This window comes from Miscanthus floridulus, chromosome 2 (genome assembly GCF_019320115.1).
Source record: "Miscanthus floridulus cultivar M001 chromosome 2, ASM1932011v1, whole genome shotgun sequence".
In the NCBI taxonomy this organism is placed as follows: domain Eukaryota; kingdom Viridiplantae; phylum Streptophyta; class Magnoliopsida; order Poales; family Poaceae; genus Miscanthus; species Miscanthus floridulus.
This window is the reverse complement of record NC_089581.1, coordinates 177,467,425-177,481,730: the sequence shown is the minus strand read 5'-3', so window position 1 is coordinate 177,481,730 and position 14,306 is coordinate 177,467,425. Positions and strand designations below refer to the sequence as shown.

General features: G+C 42.6%; 1 long non-coding RNA gene across 1 annotated transcript; it reads right to left on the bottom strand.

The window, feature by feature from the left end:
* Positions 1-1,677: 1,677 nt before the first annotated feature.
* On the bottom strand, positions 1,678-2,174 carry LOC136540819 (uncharacterized). Its single transcript, XR_010780024.1, has 3 exons — positions 1,981-2,174; positions 1,815-1,887; positions 1,678-1,746 (listed from the first exon to the last, which is right to left on the bottom strand). It is a non-coding gene; the product is annotated as an uncharacterized lncRNA (long non-coding RNA).
* Positions 2,175-14,306: the final 12,132 nt, after the last annotated feature.

Here is a 14,306-nt window from a genome sequence, read left to right as displayed (position 1 = left end):
GCACCTCTATGTTAGGCCAATCACCATCAAACACAAGAGCATTTTGGTGCTTCAATATTTCCCAAGCCACTAGGATAATAAGGGTATTAAGGACTTCGCGCTCAACTCTGGGAATGCCCCGTATAGTGCAACACCAGCAGCTGGAGAAATGACTGTGCAAAGAATTCACAATCTACAAGATAAGCCTGAAATTAGCCTAATCCAAATCCAAAGAAAGATAAGAAGGATTGTGCGTGCCTCATCGGGATCTTGCTAGGTCAAGGCTGCTGGTGAGGGAAGCACCACGCAGCAGCTTAGTGAGCAAAGAATTACTGAACCTAATTTTTGGACTGGAATAATCAATTTGCTTAACTCAGAAATCCTATGAGCATACAGTTTGATTCGCGAGGTGAAGCAGCTAGTTAAGTTGAAATTGCCAACAATATCTTCAAAGTGAATATGAAAGGTAAATCCAATTTGGTCAAGAGCAGCCTCTGGGCCAGAATTGGAAGATGCGAATTAACTCGGTTAGTTTTAGTCACACAAAATATCACTGATTAGTGGCTGCAATTTAGTGGAAGAAAACAGAGGCAGAATAAAACTACCTGAAGGGCGGAGCTCAACCAAAATTTAGCTGGGACAGAACGTGAACACATAACTAATATTATAAAAAAAATCACATACGCACATCACATTATCATTGATATCCCACACAAATGGATAATATATGACAAATTTAATCTCTTAAAGAATGAAGATGGTACCTACTATTAAAAAGCAGTCGTCCAGAGCAAGCTAGCAGCGCCTTCATATAATTCATTAATTCAACATACACCAATTGACTAAGATTAAACTATCCAAGAGCTAATAAACCTATAAATTTAAACAACAAATCAATTACTGTATGATATTATGTGAAAATACATTTACACAGCTTTGAAAAGACATAGCACGACATAGCACTAGCGCATTTTGATAAAGAACTGTAACAATCAACTAGTAAATCATAAAATCAACTGCCACTAGCTATTCTAAACCAATGGGGGAATTTTTTATTTTGAACATTTTCCCCTACGCAGAGGAAGACATTCTCTGATAAATCCAATTTAGTCACAATATTGCCTATGCGAACCCCAGTTTCGACACGCTGGGTCATCCCAAACTAGAGGTTTCCCATCCCAACAGATTCGGGGCAAAAAGAGAGAGCAGCAGGGTGGTAAGGGGAGATCGAGCTAGCGGACCTGGTAGGAAAGCCAAAAAAATCGTGGATGGTGTAGTCGCAACTTAAATTATGCTGATTATGTGGTCAACTGAAAAAAAAACTCTATTATATGCTACCAATGTGGCCTGACCACTAATACTGTCATGTGTGACCACAAAAACTTAAATGCTATGCACTCTAGCATCACGTGTTGATTTCCTAACCATAAATAATTTGTATCAACGGTGATCATCTCTGAATAATAATATTTTGCATATCTGAACAGGTACTCATCTTCACAAATAAAAGTAATCAATTCCTTAAAAATAGTACATAAATATCTAGTTACTGGAACTGGTCTCCCTCAGCTAACAAAACAGTGGTAAGATACCACCAGCTCTCTTTGAATGGATTAGAATTGACAAGCTTCCTCGCTCAGTCAGCAAATCGATGCACAATTACAATAACAAGGACTGAAGGCTGGCCTTACCTCACGTGTAGGAGGCCGGGTAGCAGGCCAGGGCAGCGCAGTGACATCCCTCGAGAGGCGTCTCCAAATGAATACACTGTTACACAACACAATTGGTATTGGTAACAGTTACACAACCAGCATTGGCAGCTGAGACAAACTCACCTTGCTGCAATTGAAGAGGAGCTCCTGGCCGCGACCTGGGCCGAGACAATCGAACACTCGCAGGGAACGCATCCTGCACTCGAATCATCAAATCGAATCAAGAAGGGGAACGGGAAGGAGATGGTGCAAACGAGGAGTTGGAGAAGGGGATCTGGAGGAGGGGCACCTGGATCTGCCAGCAGTGTTGGAGGAGCACACGCAGGAGCGGCGGTGGCGGTGGGCTGACGGCGGCGACAGCATCGCCAGGCGAGTTGCCACTCCTTTCTCCGGGAGTTCGCGGCGGGAGCTGACAATGAGTCATGGGCGAGCACGGGAGGCTGCTGATGATGGCAAGATGCGAGTAGGACGGCTGCCACAGGTGTGGCGAGCTCGCTGGTGCCGAACCCGGCAGCAACCATCGGTGCCGACCCTCAACTGGGGCCTTCAAGACCACGGCCACGGCCAGTAGCGACGGCGAGCTGAGAGAGTGAGGGGATGGGGGAGGGAGACGGCGCCAGGAGGGGCGGTATAGAAATACTATATATATCGCTGGGGAGCGGCGCGGCGGGGCGGGATGCCCGCCGGCCGAGAACGGCACGGCGGAGCCCTAGGCAACGGCGCAACTAGCAGTGGGGAGAGGGAATGGACGGGTGGTGCCAGCAAAGACCGAGCAGACGGGGTCTCGAAAGAAACCGCAAAAGAAAACGTGGGTGGGTGGGGAGCTTAGGAGCTGCTTGCCGCTCGACCTCGTGAGTGGGTGGGCCGGGCCTGTGAGTCTCAGGCCCGAACGGCGGGGTGGGCCTATTTGCCCGCCCTATAGAACGCTGGGTACTGAATAGTTATCTGGTACTCAGGTACCATATAGTAATATTATATATATATATATATATATATATATATATATATATATAATTGGTTTTTTATTAACCAGCAATTAAACCATGCAGTGAGACAACATGGTGCCCTGGTGTAATTTGCAACATGTCACTTTTTGAAACACTCACAAAACTGAGAACCTTCACTGACTTTGGAAACTTCTTGATCTAACTGCCATGTGGGTCCACTTACTGGGCCACTTAAACATTCTTGTCACATATGCATGTATACTTTAAAACTGTACGTATTTGCACGTATCATGTATAGCCATGTACTGGTGAGCTGCTGGTCAGAACTCTGATTTAGGATAATGCTGGACAAAACACATGATGCGCTTGCATTGTGCACGAGGATTCTGAGCATAATTTATAATATTTTTTCATTATTTTCACTTCTTTCTTGCTGGCGTAAAATGACAAAATATCATCGAACAACTACTACACAAAATCTTTTAGGAGATATTTTCAAAATGGCCTCGGAGACGGGCGGGCCAGCTGCCCGCCTCAGTTATTCGTGGCAGGGCAGCTAGCCCAGCAACCACTTCGGTTAATGCTTAACTGAGGCAGGCAATGTAAGAGAACCGTCTCGGTTAATATATTAACCGAGGCGGTTAATGTCTATTAACCGAAGCGGTTTCTTTACATTGCCCGCCTCGAAAAATCTAGACCAGACCCAACAAAAAGCCCATATCCAATCCACCTATCGGGCTTATATATACATGAGTTAGGGTTTCTCATCTTCCACTCTCTCACCTCTCACTCCCTCCTGAAAGCTCTAGTTTGGTTTTGGTGAATTGATGAAACCCTAAGTGCTAACCTAGTTTATCAAAGTGATTATGAGATAGGTAGTACTACTCCAAGTGATGAAGCAAATGAAGATCATGACATGATGATGGTGATGACATGGTGATGATCAAATGCTTGGACTTGGAAAAGAAGAAAGAAAAACAAAAAGCTCAAGACAAAGGTGAAACTTGATAGGAGCTTTCTTATTTTGGTGATCAAGACACTTAGTGAGTGTGATCATATTTAGGATCGATAACCGTACTATTAAGAGGGGTGAAACTCGTATAGAAATGCGGTTATCAAAGTGTCACTAGATGCTCTAACTCATTGCATATGCATTTAGGATCTAGTGAAGTGCTAACACCCTTAAAACATTTGTGAAAATATGCTAACACATGTGCACATGGTCATACACTTGGTGGTTGGCACATTTGAGCAAGGGTAAAGAAGATAGAGTTGAAAAGGAGTTGAATGCGCTGGTCACGAGGTGACCGAACACATCCGACGTACGGACCGAACGCGTCCAGTATCTTCCCGATGTGACCGGACACATCCGATATCCATACCGGACACGTCCAGTATTCTAGCCAGGCGCGGCAGAGTTGACGAAGTGATTGAACTCTAGGTCGTAGCAGTGACCGGACGCTGAGCAATCACTGTTTAGCGTCCGGTCGAGGTGACGTGGAGCACGGGTGATTGGTCCAGAGAGAACCAGACGTAGGGGTGCGTCCGGTCGGCCCCACCGGACGCGTCCGGTCGGCCCAGAGCGGCTCTGGGAGCTCTCTGGACTCGACCGGACGTAGTGACCGGAGGCTACGATCGGACGCTGTGACCGGACGCGTCCGGTATGAACCAGCAGGTCTCGGGTTTTCAGCGCTATAATTGATCGGACGCTAGGAGCGTCCGATCCGGTGTGATTGGACGTGTCCGGTTGGCCCAGAGTGGCTCTAGGAGCTCTCTGGACTCGACCGGATGCTGCGTCTCCCGCGTCCGGTCGATTTCTAACGGTGCGTCCGGTCACTAGCATTACTGTGCACAGAGATAGCCATTGGGCGTGAATAGCTAAACAATTTAAAAGGGACACATGGCGGTCTGGCTACGACCGAACACAACGACCGGACGCGTCCAGTGCACACGACCGGTGCGTCCGGTCGTCCCGCAGTCAGCCCAATAATTGAACCAGCATCTCTATTGTTTGGGGGTGTCTATAAATATCGTTTGGTCAGCTCTAGATCTCACTCTTGGCCATTTTGCATTGACATAGCAATCTTGTGAGCTTAGCTAAAGTCCTCCCACTCATCTCCATTATTGATTCATCATCTTTGTGAGATTGGGAGAGAATCCAAGTGTATTGCTTGAGTGTTTGCATCTAGAGGCACTTGGTGTTCGTGTTTCACTGTGGAATTTGCTTGTTACTTTTGGTGGTTGCCACCACCTAGACGGCTTGGAGTAGAAAAGATCGTCGAGCGGAGGTTGGTGATTGTCTCTGGCTTCGATCATGATGATTGTGAGGGGTTCTTGACCTTTCCCCGACAGAGAGCCAAAAGGTACTCTAGTAAATTGCTAATGGCTTGTGTGATCCTCATCTTGTGTTGGTTGTGTGGCACCCTATTGAGGGTTTGGCGTGTGAGGCCAATTAACATGTGAACCTCCAAGTGAGTGAATCGCCACAACGGGGACTAGCTTACCGGCAAGCAAGTGAACCTCGGAAGAAAAATCATTGTGTCTTGATTGTCTCCTTGGTATTCATTGGTATTCACTCATTGGTCACTTGTCATGGCGGTATAACTCTCTACCACTCTCTTGTATTTCATTATACATTCACTTGGATAGATCTAGTGATAGTTAAGACTAGATAGTGTATCATTTAATTGTATCACTCTCACTAGGTTGATCTTCTTAGTGTATATTAGTGACATAGCTTTGTTGTGATATACTAGATATCATAGAAATAGAATTGGGTAGGTGGCTTGCAACCCCAAGTATAGAGCTAGCGTAAAATTCGCTTCACCATCTTATTGACTAATCATTTGTCTTAGTGTTGTTGTAGAAATTTTTAATAGGCTATTTACACCCCCTCTAGCCATTAGGACCTTTCAGGTGGTATCGGAGTCATGGTCACCGTAATTTGAGGCTTAACAACCTTCGGTGTAAAAATGACTCAAATCAACAACACCAAGAAGCCACCCCAATTTTATGGCACAAATTATCCATATTGGAAGTCAAAGATGACCACACATATCAAGTCAATCAATAGAAGGGTATGGAAGATGGTAGAAACTAAAATTGAGATTGATGATCCGAAGAATACCACCGCAGCCGAAGAAGTGCTTCTCCAAAACAATGACATTGCTCTGAGTGCCATTCATGATGCAATTAATGAGAGAATATTTGAGCAAATCAAGAACATTGAGATGGCTCATGAGGCTTGGAAGAAGTTGGAAGAATCATTCGAGGGCACCAAGGCAATGAAGGGTGCAAAGGCATACATTCTCAAGGAGAAATTTGCTAGCTTCAAGATGAAGGAAGATGAGAGTGTGCTGGACATATTTCATCAGATGGAAGTGCTTGTCAATGATCTCAAAGAACTTGGTGAGAAGGTGGAGGACAAGGACTTCTCTCATAAGTTCTTAAAATGCTTACCCATAAGATTTGGCATATTAGTCACATTGCTAGTGAGGACCGGTTTGGACACAATAACACCAAACCAAATCTTAGGAGATATCATGACCGATGATGCTTATAGAGATGATGATGAGAAGGAAGAAAAGAGGGAGAAGAAGGACGAAAAAAAGAAAAGTGTGGCATTCAAGGCCACATCATCCAAGAGCAAGGCAAAGCAAGAATCATCAAGTGATGATGAAGACTTGAGATTTGATGAGATGGATGATGAGAAGATGGCTCTCTTTGTCAAGAGATTTGGCAAGTTCATGATGAAGAAGGGATACTATGCTAGAATAAAGAAGTCTTCATCCAAGAACAAGGAAGAGTCAAGACAGTGCTTCAATTGAGGAAGCAAAGATCATCTTATTGCTCAATGCCCATACAATAGTGACAGTGATGATGACAAGAAGAACAAAAAGAAGGATAAAAAGGAAAAGAAAGTGAAGAAGGACAAGATGACCTTCAAAAAGAAGAAGAAGGGTGGTTCATATGTGGTCACTTGGGATAGTGATGCTTCCTCAAGTGATGATGATGATGGTGATGATGACAAGACCACCAAGAAAAAGGCACTTGCAAGCATTGCTATCAATGAGAAGCCTTCTCTCTTTGATACTCTATCATGCTTCATGGCTAAGGTCACTAAGGTACAAACTTGTGATAATGGAAGTGATGAGGAATATGATAATAAAAATGAAAGTGATAATGATAATGATGAACCAACTAAGGATGAACTACTTAACATGCTAGATGATGCTAAAGAACACTTTGACATTAAGAGAAGGGAATACAAAAGCTTGCATAAGGAAATAAAAGCCCTTAAGCAAGCCCTTGATGAGCTTAATGCATCTCATGAGAGGCTAGAGGAAGCCCATGAGAAGCTTGGCAAGGCTCACAAGAAGTTTGAAAAAGCTCATTCCTCTTGCTTAATGAACAAAATGAGAAGAAGCATGTTGAGACAAGTGATGTAGGCTTAACTTGTGATATAATTGATGAATCATTCTATAAGTCTATCATTGTTGCTCCCACTAACCCTTCGTGTAGCACTTCTACTTTCACCTCATCTAGTAGTAATGGTTTCATTTGTGATGCCTCACTAATGGTTGAGAATGAGACCCTCAAGAAGGAGGTCAATAAGCTCACGCACACCTTGGCAAAAGCCTATGGTGGTGAGAACCGCTTGCTTATGTGCTTGGGTAGCCAAAGAGCTTCTCTCTACAAAGAAGGATTGGGCTATACCTCCAAGAAAGGCAAGGCGGCCTTTGCTTCTCACAAGACTAGTTTAGTGAAGAACAATGGTCGGTTTTACACTAGTTGCAAGCAAGTTGGTCATGTAGAGCAAAAGTGTATGAACAAGAAGTCACAAGATAATGTATCCTTCATTAAGCTCAATTCTTTCTATGTGCTTACCAAGCGTGCAAATGGTGTAAAAGCTAAGTTTATTGGTACACCATGGATGGGCTCAAAAAAGAAAGTCATATGGGTGCCAAAGAGCTTAATCACTAACCTTTAAGGACCCAAGTAAGTTTGGGTACCAAAAAAGAATTGATCCTCTTTTGTAGGTCAATTACAAAGCCAGAGAAAGGCATTGGGTTCTTGATAGTGGGTGCACTCAACACATGACCGGTGATGCAAGAATGTTCAACTCAATCAATACCAATGGAAATGATGGTTATGATAGTATCACATTTGGTGACAATGGCAAAGGCAAGATCAAAGGGCTTGGTAAGATTACAATATCCAATGATATAAGCATATCCAATGTGTTGCTAGTAGAGAGCTTGAACTTCAATTTGCTATCCGTGGCTCAATTATGTGATCTTGGATTCAAATGCATATTTGGGGTAGATGATGTAGAAATCATAAGTGTAGATAGCTCTAACTTGATCTTCAAAGGCTTTAGATTTGAGAATCTATACTTGGTTGATTTCAATGCTAGTGAAGCTAAATTATCTATATGTTTGTTCACTAAGTCTAGCATGGGTTGGTTATGGCATAGAAGGCTTGGTCATATTGGAATAAAACAATTAAATAGATTGGTTAAACATGATTTCGTTAGAGGCTTGAAAGATATTGTGTTTGAGAAGGATAAGCTTTGTAGCTCTTGTCAAGCCAGCAAACAAATTGGAAACACCCATCCTAAGAAAAGCATGATGAGCACTAGTAAAGCATTTAAGTTATTGCACATGGATTTGTTTGGGCCAACTCAATACACTAGCATCTGTGAAAATAAATATGACTTTGTGATAGTGGATGATTACACTAGATACACTTGGGTATTCTTTCTAGTGGATAAAAGTGATGTGTTTGCAATATTCAAATTATTTGTCAAGGGCATTCACAATGAGTTTGAAACAACTATCAAGAGAGTTAGAAGTGACAATGGTAGTGAGTTCAAGAACACTAGAATTGATGAGTTATGTGATAAATTTGGAATTAGACATCAATTCTCGGCTAAGTACACTCTATAATTAAATGGCCTTGTTGAGAGAAAGAATAGAACACTCATTGATATGGCAAGATCTATGCTTAGTGAGTACAATGTGAGTCAGTCTTTTTGGGCCGAAGCTATCAACACGGCTTGCTATTGTAGCAACCGCCTTTATTGTCACCCATTGAAAGAAACGACACCATATGAGCTCTTGAATGGTAGAAAGTCCAACATTGCATATTTTTGGGTCTTTGATTGCAAATGCTATATCTTGAAGAAAGATACTAAATTGGGTAAGTTTGACAAGAAATGTGATGAAGGATTCCTACTTAGATACTCAACTACTAGCAAAGCATATAGAGTTTGGAATTTGGATAGTGGTACTCTTGAGGAAGTTCATGATGTTGAATTTGATGAAACCAAGGGTTCATAAGAAGAGAATAAGAACTTGGAAGATGTTAGAGGCATTCAATTTTCAAATGCCATGAAGAACATGGATTTTGGTGAATTAAGGCCTAGGCAAGTGAATGATGATGAAGGTGATCAAGTGCAAGTGCTCTCTAACTCAAATGTGCAAGATGATATAAATCAAGCTAGTACAAGTGGCTCTCATGATAATGAACAAGATCAAGTGGCTAGTGCATCATCTCAACCCAATGATCAAGCAAGTGCAAGCAATCAAGTTCCAATCCTCCAACCAACAAATATTGTAAGGGATCATCCTTTGGACACTATCATTATTGATATTTCAAGAGGTGTGCAAACTAGATCAAGATTAGCTTCATTTGTGAGCATTTCTTATTTGTGTCATCCATTGAACCAAAGAAGATAGATGAAGTATTGAAGGATGTTGATTGGGTGAATGCTATGCATAAAGAATTGAATAACTTCACAAGAAATCATGTATAGGAATTGGTAGAGAGACCAAAGGGATATAATGTGATTGGAACCAAATGGGTCTTTAGAATCAAGCAAGATTAAGATAGGATAGTAGTAAGGAACAAAGCAAGATTGGTAGCATAAGGCTATACATAAGTTGAAGGTCTTAACTTTGGAGAAACATATGCCCTAGTTGCTAGATTGGAAGCAATTAGAATCTTATTAGCCTATGCTTGTGCCTACAACATCAAGCTCTATCAAATGGATGTCAAGAGTGTATTTCTAAATAGTTACATCAATGAAGAAGTACATGTTGAGCAACCTCCTGGTTTTGAAGAAGACAAGAAGCATGACCATGTGTACAAGTTGAAGAAGGCATTGTATGGCTTGAAGCAAGCACCTAGAGTATGGTATGAGAGATTAAGGGACTTCCAACTCTCTAAAGGGTTCATGATGGGCAAGGTTGACACCACTCTTTTCACCAAGAAGATTGGCAAAGACTTATTTGTGTTGTAAATCTATGTTGATACCATATTTGGATCAACCAATCAAGACTTTTGTGAAAAGTTTGGAAAAATAATGGCTAATGAGTTTGAAATGTCCATGATTGGAGAGTTAAGTTACTTCTTTGGTCTTCAAATCAAGCAATTGAAGAATGGTATATTTGTGAGTCAAGGCAAGTACATCAAAGACATGTTCAAGAAGTTTGGCATGAGTGATAGCAAAACCATTAGTACACCAATAGAAACAAATGGCAACTTGGATGATGATGCAAGTGGCAATACGGTGGATCAAAAATTATATCGATCTGTGATTGGAAGCCTACTCTATGTGACCGCATCAAAGTTGGATGTCATGTTTAGTGTATGCATATGTGCAAGATTTCAAGCATCACTAAGAGAAAGTCATTTGAAGGCTACAAAAATAATATTGAGGTACTTGAAGCATACATAAAATGTTGGTTTGTGGTATCCCAAAGAAGTAAAATTTAAGCTAGTTGGTTACTTCGACTTGAATTATGCAGGATGCAAGGTTGAAAGGAAGAGCACCTCGAGCACATGTTAATTGTTAGGAAGATCACTTATTTTATGGTCATCAAAGAAGTAAAATAGTGTTGCATTATCAACCACCGAAGCCGAATATATATCTATCGGTAGTTGTTGTGCACAAATACTATGGATAAAGGCCACCTTGAGTGACTTTGGAATCAAGTTCAAGAGAGTGCCATTGCTATGTGACAATAAGAGTGCAATCAAGTTAACTAACAATCTGGTTCAACATGCAAGAATAAAGCACATTGATATCCGCCACCATTTCATAAGAGATCATCAATAAAAAGGGGATATTTGCATTGAGAGTGTAAGCACCGATGATCAACTTACCGATATATTCACCAAGTCATTGGATGAGAAAAGGTTTTGCAAGCTAATGAATGAGTTGAACATATTAGATTTCTCAAATATGTGTTGATACACCTCCCCACTTATATGACATGCCTCTCCTTCGAGTAATCCAAGGTAAAAGTTGATTGGCATGGCATACATCCTTACTAAGGACATGTTTAGCGTATCTAGTCATTTTTCACATTTAATAGGCTCATTCATGAAAATCAAGTGATTTTGATGTTTGTATGGTACCACTATTGCTTCTATGCTTAATTTGGTCTAGTGGTAGCATATGATATGTTTGTGGGCTTGTAAACCTAGTGTTTGATCTAGAAAATGACCTATAAGTGTTTAACTCAACATGGTACAAGATAACCCTTATTTGGAGGTGTGAAGAAGCTTGTCCTTGGATCAAACCGAGTTAAATATCTTTAGCAAATAATCTAGATTGGACCAAATTTGGGAAAATAATCCTCACCCCATTGATTGACATTGATAATCTCAACCTATCTACATTTTGAACCTTTGTGGTCATTGATGACAAAGGAGGAGAAATAGTATACAAATATAGTGAAAAGACAACAAAGGGGGAAAGAAATAAGTGATAGGGGAAAAACTTGACATAGGGGGAGAGATATGACAAATGAAAGGGATCAATTAAAATTTTAAGCACAGAAGCAGGGGGAGCAAGCTCATAAACTTGATTGATGCATTTGAATGTGCATTTCATATGTTGCTTGCATGGCACAAGTTTCAAATTTCAATATCCATGCTTGTGTGGTGTATGCTAATTGTAGGTTTAAATGATAAAATAAAAAACCAACATGCATAGGTTAAGTAACTATACTCATGCTCGTATTATGAAAACTAGACTCTTACTTCTAATATTGATCTCACAGGGTATTCTAGTTTTTATGAATTTCTAGTTACTAATGGTGCTAAAAATGGTATATTGGTGCACTCCGATTGGTATCACATTTCAAAGGTCCATCTTTTATACCTTAGCATCATTTGGTAGACATTGTCTCCTATATTTCCTATCTAAGCATATGTGCAAGCTACAATCCAAACTCTTAGCACATATTTAGGGGAAGCAATTGCTACCATATGGGATTCATGAAACTTGTCCATATCCTTTTACACATGGTAAATATGCTTGGACAAGCAACATGGATTCAAATAAATCTCAATTCATATCTTTGTGAAAGGGTTGTCATCAATTACCAAAAAGGGGAGATTGAAAACTCTAGTTTGGTTTTGGTGAATTGATGAAACCCTAAGTGCTAACCTAGTTTATCAAAGTGATTATGAGATAGGTAGCACTACTCCAAGTGAAGAAGCAAATGAATATCATGACATGATGATGGTGATGGCATTGTGATGATCAAATGCATAGACTTAGAAAAGAAGAAAGAAAAACAAAAAGCTCAAGGCAAAGGTGAAACTTGATAGGAGCTTTCTCATTTTGGTGATCGAGACACTTAGTGAGTGTGATCATATTTAGAATCGATAACTGTACTATTAAGAGGGGTGAAACTCATATAGAAATGCGGTTATCAAAGTGCCACTAGATGCTCTAACTCATTGCATATGCATTTATGATCTAGTGGAATGCTAACACCCTTGAAAATATTTATGAAAATATGCTAACACATGTGCACATGGTGATATACTTGGTGGTTGGCACATTTGAGCAAGGGTAAAGAAGATAGAGTTGAAAAGGAGTTAAATACACTGGTCACGGGGTCCGGACACGTCCGATATCTTCCCGACGTGACCGAACGCGTTCGATATCCATACCGGACGCGTCCAGTATTCTGGCCAGACGCGGCAGAGTTGACGAAGTGACCAGACTCTAGGTTGTAGCAGTGACCAGACGCTGAGCAATCACTGTTTAGCGTCCGGTCGAGGTGACATGGAGCGCGGGTGATTGGTCCAGAGAGGACCCGACGCAGGGGTGCATCCGGTCGGCCCAGAACGGCTCTGGGAGCTCTCTAGACTCGATCGGACGTAGCGACCGAACACGTCCGGTTGCCACATCGGACGTGTTGGGTATGAACCAGTAGGTCTCGGGTTTTCAGCGCTATAACTAATTGGACGCGTCCGGTCAGCCCAGAGTGACTCTAGGAGCTCTCTGGACTCGACCGGATGTTGCGTCTCCTGCACCCGGTCAATTTCTAACGGTGCGTCCGGTTACTAGCATTACTGTGCACAGAGATAGCCATTGGACATGAATAGCTAAATAATTTGAAAGGGACACATGGCGGTCTGGCTATGACCAGACGCAATGACCGAACACGTCCGGTCACCACACCGGACGCGTCCGGTGCACATGACCGGTGGTCTGATCGTCCCGCAGTCAGCCCAATAATTGAGCCAATGGCTCTATTGTTTGGGGGTGTCTATAAATATTGTTTGGCCGGCTCTAGCTCTCACTCTTGGCCATTTTGCATTGACATAGCAATCTTGTGAGCTTAGCCAAAGTCCTCCCACTCATCTCCATTATTGATTCATCATCTTTGTGAGATAGGGAGAGAATCCAAGTGTATTGCTTGAGTGTTTGCATCTAGAGGCACTTGGTGTTCGTGTTTCGCTGTAGAATTTGCTTGTTACTCTTGGTGGTTGCCGCCACCTAGACGGCTTGGAGCAGAAAGGATCATCGAGCGGAGGTTGCTGATTGTCTGTGGCTTCGATCGTGGTGATTGTGAGGGGTTCTTGAACCTCGGAAGAAACATCATTATGCCTTGATTGTCTCGGTATTCATTGGTATTCATTCATTGGTCACTTGCCACAGCGGTATAACTCTCTACCACTCTCTTGTATTTCATTATACAATCACTTGGATTGAGCTAGTGATAGTTAAGACTAGATAGTGTATCATTTAATTGTATCACTCTCACTAGGTTGATCTTCTCGGTGTATATTAGTGGCATAGCTTTGTTGTGATATACTATAGATCATAGAAAATAGAATTGGGTATGTGGCTTGCAACCCCAAGTATAGAGCTAGCGCAAAATTCGCTTCGCCATCTTATTGACTAATCATTTGTCTTAGTCTTGTTGTAAAAAATTTTAATAGGCTATTCACCCCCCTCTAGCCATTAGGACCTTTCACCTCCCTCAGCCATCTCTCCCTCCCTCACTTCTCCCTCAGGTGCCGCTTTCTCTCTCTCCCTCTCTTCTCACGGCGTGGCCTCATGTGGGCGCAGGCGCATCCTTCCGTGGGCGCGGTGGCCCAGTGGCGCGGCCTCACGCGGGCGTGGCGGCCCTGCGGTGCGGCCTTGTGCAGGCGTAGGCGCGCGGGCGCAGGGGCCCGGTGGCGCGGCCTTGTGGTCACGGCGGCCTAGCCTCGCGGCGGCCCGGCACCGCCGCCTCGCGGGCGTGGCGTCCCAGCCTCGCCCCTCCTCCCCTACGACGACGCCCCTCCTCCCCCACGTCCTCCTCCGCGACGACACTCCTCTCCCACGCACCTTATCTGGTGGTGCTGCGGCCGGATC